The 12,232-nt window shown below is 41.9% G+C and overlaps 1 protein-coding gene across 3 annotated transcripts in view; it reads left to right on the plus strand.

Moving 5' to 3' along the window:
• Positions 1-12,232, plus strand: part of KCNT1 (potassium sodium-activated channel subfamily T member 1) — a 587,173-nt gene that overhangs the window by 65,074 nt on the left and 509,867 nt on the right. The gene's annotated exons all lie outside the window — the stretch shown is intronic.

Consider the following 12,232-nt stretch of genomic DNA (forward strand, 5'->3'; position numbering starts at 1 on the left):
TTTTAGCCCACTGGCCAGTGATTGATGAAAAAAAATAAATCATTGGCTGGCAAAGTTGGGGCCCTTGAAGAAAGCACACCAGTTCCCAGCAGACAACAGATTAACTTGTGCGATGTTAGTGTCTTACCAGAGCCAGGGCACCCTTCTCTAGGTCTCATGCTGAGATTCAGTTCAAGTCCTCAGTCAGGGATAGGATTTATTGTGATTTCTCTTTGAATCCTGCTGAGACAGTCCCTCCTTTTCCACCCCACAAGCAGTAGACATGCTCTCCTAATCTCTGAGGCAAGGGATGTGGTCTCTTTGCTTCTCCTTATTGTGGTCAGCTGTGGCAGGGTTCTGTTCAGCCAGTAGCAGCAGCCCAGACCTTTTCCCATACACCTGCTTGCTTCAAGACAGTCCTCTCCCTTTCAGCAGCCTGCAGATACACCTCTCTTTGCTTTGTTGCATCAGCCAACCACTGTCCTTCAGGACTGAATCAGACCCAGCCATGTTGGCTGCCCCTACACTGGAGACACTCTAGACGAGCATAGCAAAAGTGGGCTCTTTCAAGATGGCTGCTGTACTGCTGCATTAATGAATATTCATTTTAACCCTGTCCACACTGCAGAAGGATAATACAGCAGTAACAAAGGAAGAAGTTACACAGCAGTTATCAGCTACAGTCCTGGTTACACTAAAATGATAATATGAGGATACTTAGATATACAGTGGTGAAAATAATTATTTGATCCCCTAAAGATTTTGTAAGTTTGCCCACTTACAAAGAATTTAAGGGTTTATAATTGTTATCATATGTGTAGTTTAAATGCTAGAGACAGAAAATCAACCAAAAATCCAGAAAAGACACATGATAAAAATGTTATAAATTGAGTTGCAGTTCAGTGAGTAAACTAGGTGTTTGATCCCCTACCAACCAACAATAATTCTGGCTCCCACAGACTGGCTACAGTATGTGCTCATGTGGTACATAGATTAGTCCTGTCAATTTAAGAAAGTGCTCCTAACAACAACTTGTTATGTGTATAAAAGACACCTGTCCACAGAATCTCTTTCTTCCATTCAAACCTCACCATCATGGGCAAGATCAAACAGCTGTAAAAGGACGTCAAGGACAAGATTGTAGACCTGCACAAGGCTGGAATGGGCTACAAGACCATCAGTAAGAAGCTTGGTGCGAATGAGACAACCGTTGGAACGATTTCTCGCAAATGGAAGAAATACAAAATAATCATTGCCCTTGGTCTGGAGCTCCATGCAAGATTTTGCCTCATGAGGTAAAGATGATCATGAGAAATGTGAAGGATCAGCTCAGAACTACATGGGAGGATCTTATTAACCACTTCCCATCCCAGCCACTGTAACATGACAGCCGCAGGAACACTCTATCCCTCCGGGGAGGCGTCATACGACATCTTCAGCTTCTCGACGTTGTAGGAGGGGGCGTCACTCGGGAGCCGATGCGCATGCCCGGCGGCCGCGATGTCCGCTGGGCACCCGTGATTGCTTGTCACAGAGCAGGGAAGTGGATCTGCGTGTGTAAACACACAGATTCACGTCCTGTCAGGGGAGAAGAGATTGCCTGGTATTGAAGTGGTTAATGATCTCAAGACAGTTGGGACCACAGTCACCAAACAAACCGTTGGTAACACAATACGCCACCATGGATTGAACTCCTGCAGCGCCTGCAAGGTCCCCCTCCTCAAGAAGGCACATGTACAGGCCTGTCTGAAGCTTGCCAGTGAACATCTAAATGATTCAAAGAAGGATTGTGAGAAAGTGCTGTGATCAGATGAGACCAAAATTCAGCTCTTGGGCATTAACTTGACTCGCTGTGTTTGGAGGAAGAAAAATGCGGACTCTGATCCTAAGAACACCATCCCTACAGTCAAGCACAGAGGTGGAAACATTATGCTTTGGGGCTATTTCTCTGCAAAAGGTACAGGCCGACGTTTCCGCATTGAGGGGCCAATGGACGGGTCCATGTATTGTAAAATCTTGGATTAGAACCTTCTTTCCTCAGTCAGAACACTGAAGATGAGTGAACACTGAAGGAGTGGCTCAAGAAGAAGCACATTAAGGTCATGGAGCGGCCTAGCCAGTCTCCAGACCTTAATCCTATAGAAAATGTATGGAGGGAGGTGAAACTTCGAGTTGCCAAGCAACAGCCAAGAATTACGGACCGCCCGTCGCAGTTGTACATCAGCTGTTTGAAGTGGAATACCGTTGTTATGGCAGCAGCTAGCTGCCATAACCGCGGTATCCTCTTCAACAGCGGGCGGTCTGCTTTCAGATAAAAGTGGTCTCTGCAGTGGATTGGCCGCAAGATCACTTTTATCGGGGGCGGGAGAGGGCCCCCTCCTGCCACACTCCCTCACAGGCTGGATGAGGGAAAGATGGCCTCCACTCGGCTCCACACCATTGGATGGCGGAAGCGACCTCAAACGTTACTTCTGCCCAATGGTCATAAAGGGCAGTTTTAAAAAATTACATTTTATTTTAATTTTTTTAATTGCATTTAAGTGTAAATGTTAGATCTGATGTCTTTTTGACCCCAGATCTCACATTTAGGAGGTCCTGTCATGCTTTTTTTCTATTACAAGGGATATTTACATTCCTTGTAATAGGAATAAAAGTGACCCGCAAATTTTTTTAAAAAAAAGAAAGTATCAAAATAAAAAATAAAAAGTAAAATAAATAAGAAGAAAATAAAATAAAAAATTTAAAGCGCCCTGTCCCGCCGAGCTCACGTGCAGAAGCGAGCGCATACGTAAGTCCTGCCCGCATATGAAAACGGTGTTTAAACCACATGTGAGGTATTGCCGCGATTGTTAGAGCGAGAGCAATAATTCTAGCACTAGACCTCTTCTGTAACTTAAAACTGGAAATTTTTAAACGTTGCCTATGGGGATTTTTAAGGGTCAAAGTTTGTCGCCATTCCACGAGCGGGCGAAATTTTGAAGCGTAACACATTGGGCATCAATTTACTTGGCGTAACATTATCTTGCACAACAAAAAAAATTGGGCTAACTTTACTGTTGTCTTATTTTTTAATTCAAAAAAAGTATATTTTTAAAAAAAAAAATGCGCTGTCAGACCGCTGCGCAAATATGGTGTGACATAAAGTATTGCGATGACCGCCATTTTATTCTCTAGGGTGTCTGAAAAAAATATATAATTTTGGGTGTTCAAATTAATTTTCTAGTAAAAAAAAATATTTTAACTTGTAAACACCAAGTCTGAAAAATAGGCCTGGTGCTTAAGTTGTTAAAGTGATACTAAAGTCTCGTTGTTTTTTTTTTGTTTTTGTTTTTTAAATAACAAACATGTTATACTTACCTTCTCTGTGTAATGGTTTTGTACAGATGCATATAACAGATGGTTTTGTACAGATGCATTTTTTATCCTAATGCATAGAATGCAATAAGATAAAAAAAAAACTTCAACCTTTACAACCACTTTAAGGATTTGGATAAGATCTGTAAGGAAGAGTGGACCAAAATCCCCCCTGAGATGTGTGCAAACCTGGTAACCAATTACAAGAAACATCTTACCTCTGTGCTTGCCAACAAGCGTTTCTCCACCAAGTCATGTTTTGCTTGAGGATCAAATACCTATTTTACTCACTGAACGGCAACTTAATTTATAACATTTGTATCATGTGTTTTTCTGGATATTTGGTTGATGTTCTGTCTCTATCATTTAAAATACACCTATGATAACAATACAATAATTGGCCCTTCTTTTCTTTGGCAAACTTACAAAATCTGCAGGGGATCAAATAATTATTCTCCCCACTGTAGTGAGTTTCACATCAAAATGACTTATGCCCTGTACACACGACCGGTTTTGCCGTCGGAATAAACTCCGAAGGTTTCTCAGACGGAATTCCATTCAAGTGGTCTTGCCTACACAAGGTCAAACCAAAGTCCGACCAAATTCCGACCGTCCAGAAGGCGGTGACGTACAACACGTACGACGGGACTAGAAAAAGGAAGTTCAGTAGCCAATAGCTTCCGTCTCGTACTTGCTTCAGAGCATGCGTCGTTTTTGGTCCGTCGGAACAGCATACAGACGAGCGGTTTTACCGATAGGAATTGGTTCCGTTGGAAATATTTAGAACATGTTCCATTTCTAGGTCCGTCAGAATTTTCAAAAAAAAAAAAGTTTGATGAGGCACAAACACGATCAGAATATACAATGAAAAGCTTCTGTCTGACTTTTTCTGTCGGACATGAAGTCCAATGAAGGTGGAAACTGTCTAGCACCAAGTTACCAACACTTTCACAGCACCTGTAATGTCCATGACCAGCAGGAGATGAATGTGTGCATTATACAATATATACCTAACTATCCATTTAGAGGAAATTCCCATCTCTGCATTCTTTGGTGTGTCTTTCCTTTACAAAGCGCTTTATTAAAGTTTTCACAAAGCAGTAAAGTGCCATCTGCAAGCAATCCTCTGTCCACACCATTCATTTATAAAGAAGAATGGAAAGTGTCTTGTCTTATGACATCCGGTAGCTCCAACATACTTGTTATAGGAAATGGGCACAATTCAATAAAAAGGCAGTTTTTTTTAATGGTCCAATTAGAATGTCGGTACGCTGTGTTCCTCATTAGCGTGTCAGCTGAGTGTTTCATACAAGCAGCACAAAGCGTTTTAAAACCCCCATAGTGCTTTTTAGTGTTAAAAAAAAAAAAAAAAAACATAATTGTTTTCCCCAGTAGCCATTGCTGGGGGTTACCATGGAAACGCTGCCTGCGCCACAATCCTGGATAACATCCGTTTTGACTACCTGAACATAAGGCAGTTATTTAATTATTCCAGTGCTGTTCCAATCACAAAGTCACCTAAGATTTGGCCTGAAAATAAAACCTTATTTTGGGGGATTTCCTTTCAGCTTCTGATCAATAGAAAAAAAATCTTTTTAAATAAACTACAGCAAATGGATAGATCCTTCAGTGCCGAGCAATGTTCCAGCATTCTGCTTTACACAGACTATTGCTGAAACTCCAAATCTGAATTCTAAGACTAGATTAGCAGGCGGTGAGATTATTAACAGCCAGTTAGATCATTAGAGCATTCAAAGGAAATGTCCAAAATGATAACAGTTATAGCATGAATGTTAACTAGGTGGAGAAATGACACGACCACAAGCTAAGCCACCATATAAACCACCGTTTTATTGGTCCAGAGGAGGACATCATTTGGTAATTGTGACCAGTTTATCTAATGGGGGGCCAACTAATCCTGGTCCTGCAAAAACAACTGAAATATCATCTGTTTTACCACCCCTCAGGCACCAACCCGAACTGTAACAATACAGCCGTTCAGGGTTGTAAACATGCTGTAGTGGCAGTGCTTTGCTTCACAGTCATGGCATTTTTAACTCAGGGTGGCACTGCTGTCAAACTCAGCTATTGAGCTAAACAAGTGGCTGCACAGCAACAGCGAGGAAAATGCTCAGCTCATAGTTGTAGCGTGGTCATTCATCAAAGTGTAGCATCCTCCTAGGTAGGTGCTAGAAGAGAGTATAGTTTTTGATCTTTCTGCTTACCAGGAAGATAGTCTGATAAAACTTTGAGTGCTCTCTGCCTACCAGGGAGCAGGATCTATTGGTTAGGTCTGCTCATTGTACTCAGTTGCAGCTTGGCTTGTTTTGACTGTCCCTCACTGGTCCAATAGGGAGGCATATTGGACAGTGGGAGGGGACCTGACAAGTGAGTGCACAGGCTTTGTTACAGCGCTGGTAATTAGCAAAGGAAAAGTGCTGCATTGCATGTTGGTAGACACCAGGAAGGATCTGATTCTGCCTACTGTGATTACAGATCTGTGTCTTTGGGGCCTGTCGAGTGAGGGCTGCCCCCTTCAGCTAGAAGAGTCAGTGGATGGGTGTCAGTAAAGGGGATGCTAGAAAGTGTCCTGAAGATAACGTAGTGCATCAAGTCTGCTGCTAGTGAGAGCAAGAAGACTTAATTCCTCCATACATGTGGCTGTATGGTTAAAGCAGTGTGACTGCTTCTACTAATAATCCAGTGAGGTCAAGTGAGAGTTGTCCTTATCCTTTGTGAATAGTTCCAGTTGGACTATTCCACTAATCCCTTCTCCCAACCAAGTTCCCAAATAAAATACAAAAACACAAATACCCTGGACTGATCATTGAGTAACGAGCAAGTGGGAGAAGGGTGGAACCTAGCTGCTGGTAACCAGAGAGAGGCCTAAGAAGTCAACACTCAGCAAGCCCTACGGGGACAGTGCTACAAAAGTAAAAGTAATATAAAAAAAGAAAACAGTTATTCAGGGATCTGCTATACCAGCTTCTATAAAACAATCAGCCATAGATTGCTTTTCAGTAGGTGGGTAACTTATTCTACAAATGTGAAATAAGCCCTAGTAATGAATAGCTGTAAGAAAAATGCTGACATTAAAGTGTTACTAAACCCACAACAGTAAAATCAGTCTGTATATGCAAGAAAGCATGCTTGTTATACTTACTGTGGAACCTAAGGGGTTAATTCTCCACATTGTGTAAAAAAGCCTGTTTGATCCTGTCTTCTCTGATCCTCCCCTTCTCCCACTGTCCCCAATCCATCTCCTGATAGAACAGAGGCTAGGGGACAAGCTACACATGCTCAGTTTGGTGTGTATTGCATAGCGAGGTTTTTTCTTTTTCTTGGGAGAGTGCATGTGATCAGCAAAGGGCCAATCAGCACTGTGCAGACAGAGGGTGAGAGGTCATGCAGCCTCATAGGACAGTCAGAGAAGAATGAAACTCCTCCTACAAACTTTAACCAGACACTGATAGAAGTTGCAAGACTGCTATATACTGCTGATGAGAAAAGGTATTTAGCAGTTTATATTTACTAAAATAATTGCATTTCCATATTTTGTGTACTTTGAGAGATCAGATATCGTGAATGCAGAGTCCTGGGTTTAGTGACACTTTAAAATGATATTCTGGTCAGGTTGTTCAAGTGTTTATATATTCCTAATAAAGAGAAAATGAGCTATAAAACCCACTGTCCTCTGTAGTTGTAGAAACTGTAGAGCAATTCTTTCTCAATATTGATAGCAGAAGCAACAAAGTCCTCCAAGTTGCTTCTGTCAGCAACTCCACTCCCCTCTCTCAGAGCATCTGCTCTGTTTTTACAATAGAGATAAGGCCTCATGCACACTGTTGCTGTTAAACTCATGTTTTTGTGAGTTTATGCGTTTTTTTTTCTGCCATTAAAGTGGAGGGCCACCCTGAAAAAAAAAATTCACCAAAAATCCTTAAAAAAATAAAAAAAAAAACATTTGAAAAAAAAAAATTTAAACTTACCTAAACCCTCGTTGCTAGGCAATCTTCCTAATCTGCCTCTTCCTATTCCGCTGCGTGTTCTGCTCCTCGGTGAGCGGCCCCGTTGTCTTCTGGGAACTGTGTGTGTTCCCAGAACACCACGGGGCCATTCACAGAGCGCCGCGCTGCTCGCGCGTGCGCAGTAGGAAACTGGCAGTGAACCTGCAAGGCTCCACTGCCTGTTTCCCTTACCTAGGATGGTGGTGCCGGGACCCGAGAGCCAAGGGACGGGTCGGCCTCGGGCGGCCGACATCGCGGGCACCCAGGACAAGTAAGTACTTATTTAAAGTCAGCAGCTACAGTGTTTGTAGCTGCTGACTTTTAATTTTTTTTTTTTAAGGCCGGAATCCCGCTTTAAACTCCCCTCTATGTTCCCCTCGTGTCCATGCACACATATGTTTTTAGCAGTTTATCAACAGGGGAGTTTATTGACTGTTTTCTGAACGCCCTAAAATCACGTTGAGGAGAGGGATTTCTGACCACAAAAAACATGCAAAAATGCGCCTAAACGCTAGGCTAAATCTGACAAGCTGACTTCTGGCTGTTAGATGCAAGCGGTCAGGTGCCTGCAGGCACATGATTACTTGCACACCCTCCCTGGTAATGGCAGACCTCCTTTCCCAGCATGTGCCCCCCGCCATGTTTTACTGGAATAGAGGGTACCAATAGGTAGTGGGAAGGGAGCTGAGCAGACATGCGTTTGCTCTCCTCCTCTTCTTGTTACTGACCCGGAAGCGTCCGCCTATCATTGTGCCTGGCCAGCATGGCCCGGAAAGACTCTAATGCAGTTTAATCTGCATTAGATTCAGTGGAGCACAGGGGAGAGATCCAAGGTCTCTTAGACCCTGGATGTCTCAATAAGAAGAACCTGTCACTAAAACATCATCACATGGGGGACTTTTTGTGATGTGATATTTTTCATGTGATGAAAAAAAAAAGTTTAATAAAAAGCTTTTAAACTTTTTTAAATTGTAAAAAATGAAAGTTTTTTACACCCAAGCACATAAAATCTCCCCCCCCCCCCAATTTTTTTGAGGCCTCCCACCCCCACATATACGCACGTAAGAACGTAAACGTAAGCATTTGGGCGCCTACGCATGAAAATGTCAATTGCGATACACATGTTACATGTTGCCGTGCACACCAAAGTGAGAGCAATATTTCTAGCACCAGACCTCCTTCACAACGCTAAACTGATGACCTATAAGGGGCTTTTAAAGCATCACTTATGGAAAATATAAGGTATTGAAGTTTGTTGCCGTTTAACAGGCGCACACAAATTTAAGGCTTGACATGTTAGGTATCTATTTACTCAGTGCAACCTTGTCTTTTATACTTTACCCACAAATTGGCATTTGTGTGCCCCAAAATTAACCTTGACGTCATTTTTACAGAAAGTTTGCATTTCCTAGACCTTTGTGGTAATATCATGCAATATAAAAATTTGGAGCTAGCTCTATTTTGTTCTCTAGGGCGTCTGCTTTCAGAAAATATATAATGTTTTGGGGGTTTGTGCAATCTTCAGGCTTAAAATTATTTTTTAAACGTGTGCAAAAAAAAAAATCTGCAAAAATTGTTTCTACGTGCATTATTTCTAAAACGATAATATGGAGATACTTAGATCTAGTAAGTTAAAGCAGCTGTCCTTTTAGGGAAGCTCCAATTCTTCCCCAATCTATCCAAAACCAAAAGAAGGTTTTGGCCAAAGCTGAGGGTTTAAAATGGTAAATGTGTTTTTATTGCATCCATTATAATATAAGTACCTGAATATGTCTTGATAGCAGCCTTCTGTAATCCCCTACACTGCAACACCCAGACTGGTAAAGGAGGGTGTAGTTCTACGAGCCAATCCATCTTTGTTTTGTACACATATGCCAAAAGTACGTAAACATGCTGATGGGAAATAGGAGTAGAGTGATGTCTCATCAGTGTGCTTTTACTCTTTAATTGTCCAATAAGCATGGGTGTGTTCTTGAGCAGCCTGTACTGGCAGCGGAGGTTGAGAATCTGGTCATTCTGTCTGGCAGAGGAGCCTGAATCACAAGACTGGCTGAACAGAATTGCAAATATTTATGTTTAGCTGTTCACCTAGAGTTCAGCTTTAAGCTCTAAGAACTAAATCGTCCATTTGCATACCTCCCAAAATTTTGAGATGGGAATGAGGGACACCTACTAGCAAACATATGTAGGCATAGGACACGCCCCCTGCCACACCCTCTTAAAGGAGAATTAACCAAAACAAAAGGTTGATTAAATCCACAAGAGCTTTTCTTTTATACTGGCTTTTAACATTTACAAATGCACCAATTTAGAATTTGGATTAAAGGTTTTGCACTGGGAAACACTTTTTGAAAGATAAAAAGTGCATTTTATATACAACTATATAGATCAGACCAAAATGAGGGACAAATGAGGAGGAATGAGGAACAGAGGGACATTGCTCTAAATCAGGGACAGTCCCCTGAAATCAGGGACAGTTGGGAGCTAGGCATTTGTTTACATCACACTTTCCTGGTTTTCAGTGGTTTCGAAAATAGTCTGGGAGCCAACTGCTCTTTGTCATTTTTATAGCCACAGTCACATCTCTGGACCTGTTAGAGATTTCCAGGATAAGCAGCCATATTACAGTGAGTGTCACTGTCCCCAGAACCAACTCTGTTTATGGCTTTCATTGTTTCTCTGTTCCTATCCGTTATCTGTCCTCTTAGACCTTCTCGCAGTAAATTAAGGATGGATTTAAGAAGGTTACAGTACTTTGTCAGTAACCATATTGCCTGCCTACCCCTAATCATGACAAGTCTTACAGGCTGTCACAGAGGTAGAGTTTTGGGCGCTGTGATTTCTGTTTGAAATGGCAAAGGAGCGGTATTATTCATACTGGATAAGGCGGGTATTGGCACAATAATTAAAGTTGAAGTCAAGGATAGCACACACTGTACCTATACATATCATAAACCTAATCAGCGCTGAGAAAAAACATTGTTAAAGTAATAAAAAAGTTTATCAATTTTCTGTATAAAAAAAAAAAAAAGAAAAAAAGAAGAGGAAGTGTCCATGCTACTGCTTCTGTTGGATTCTGGGCCGGATTTACATCTCAGGAGCCTATAGGCAGAAAATTCTGAAGATAGTAAGACCACCTTTTTTATTTTGACAAATTACCGCAAAGGTCTGGGAAACGTCAAAGGTCTGGGAAACACAAAATGTCAGTACAAACCACACTAAAGGGAATTTCAGGGCAAACAAATGCAATAAACTACCCACATATAAAAGACGAGGTTGCACCAAGTAAATAGATACCCAACATGTCTAAACCTTGCGAAATGGTGACCAGCTTATGTACCCTAAATTTTCTATAGGCGACGCTTCCAAAGCCCCCTTTAGGTCATCAGTTTAGTGATACAGAAGAGGTCTTGTGCTATAATTATTGCTCTTATGGCAGCAAGTGGCGATATGTAACATGTTTGTCGCAACCAAGGTTTTCATGCATAGGCGCCCCCGACACGTGCGTTTATGTTCATATGTGCATATATGTGGGGTTGGGGGGCCTCAAAATTTTTTAGTGGGGGGGATTTTATGTGCTTGGGTGTATCTTAGGTGTAACTACCCCATGCTCATTCACATGGGGGGGTGGGATCTGGGGGTCCCCTTAAGAACCCCATGCTGGTTTTTTTTCACATTTTTCTATTTCCGGCAATTTAAATGTCATTTTTTTTTTTTTTTTTTTTGTGATTGGTCGCAGCTGATCACATGGTAAGAAGCCTCTGTCAGCCTCTGATCGGAGTAGCAGTGTGTCAGACTGACACACAGCACCTCCGATCGCTGTGAGCCTCTGCGGGTGCGCGCCAGCTGTGTTATCCTGGGCACGTCATATGAAGTCTGGTTAGGTTATCACAACCACTTTGCCGCCGTCATTCTGCTATATGGCGGCGGTCAAGTGGTTAAGTATCATTAAAATCACTGCTCCTTTAAAAACAATCTTTTTTTTTAAGTTTTTTTTTTTTTGCATTGGGACATGTCCCCCAGGGCAGTACCCGGGCCCCCATACAATTTTTGTGGCCCTTAACTTGCATATAAGCCTTCAAAATGGAGACTTTTGATTTTTCCTGTTCGGGTCCCATAGACTTCAATAGGTTTCAGAGTTGGGGTCCAAACTTTTGCCATGTCCGGGGGGGTGTTCAGTCCATCTCTACTCTACTAAGTTTGCTCAGAGGTGGGTAAGAAGGTTTTTATTGCAGAAGAGACAAGGCCTAATTCACATCACAGTGCTATCACACCAGGATAAGTATTCTTATTTTTAAAAAGTGACAGTTACATTTTCTTGAATTTTACAGCTGCAAATTTAAACTAGAGAGCCGTATCCTTGTGTTTAAACCTTGTGAGTTCAACCTAAATTATGTCTGCCCAATTGCAGTTTTTTAGACTTTTATTAAAGTTCTACTTTAGGGACCACATATAAAGCAGAACTAGACCCATTCATTTAAATGCTTTCCAAAATAGATACATTAGAGCATGTCATGAATGATCACAGTCACTGTTGCTTGTGCTCTCAACTGTCAAATGTCTTGTGTCCTAACTAATCACAATGACAGCAGTGTTGCCAACCGCCAGTATTTTTATTGGCAGCCAATAAAAAATGGGCACTTTTCTCCTGCCAGTAAATGCCAGTGACAGGAAAAGGTTGCCAGTAAAAAATATGGCTGTGACTTACTATAAGAAATATGTTTTTTGCCTTAATATCTATCTTAAAGGGGTTGTAAACCCTCAACGTTTTTCACCTTAATGCATTCTATGAAAAACCTGCAGCAGCGCCCCCGAGCCCCCCTTATACTTACCTGAGCCCGCGACAGGAACGAGCACACCAGCTCTGGCCGGTGTCTCATGTCCTGATTGGA

The sequence above is a fragment of the Aquarana catesbeiana genome, linkage group LG09 (genome assembly GCF_042186555.1).
Source record: "Aquarana catesbeiana isolate 2022-GZ linkage group LG09, ASM4218655v1, whole genome shotgun sequence".
Taxonomy (NCBI): domain Eukaryota; kingdom Metazoa; phylum Chordata; class Amphibia; order Anura; family Ranidae; genus Aquarana; species Aquarana catesbeiana.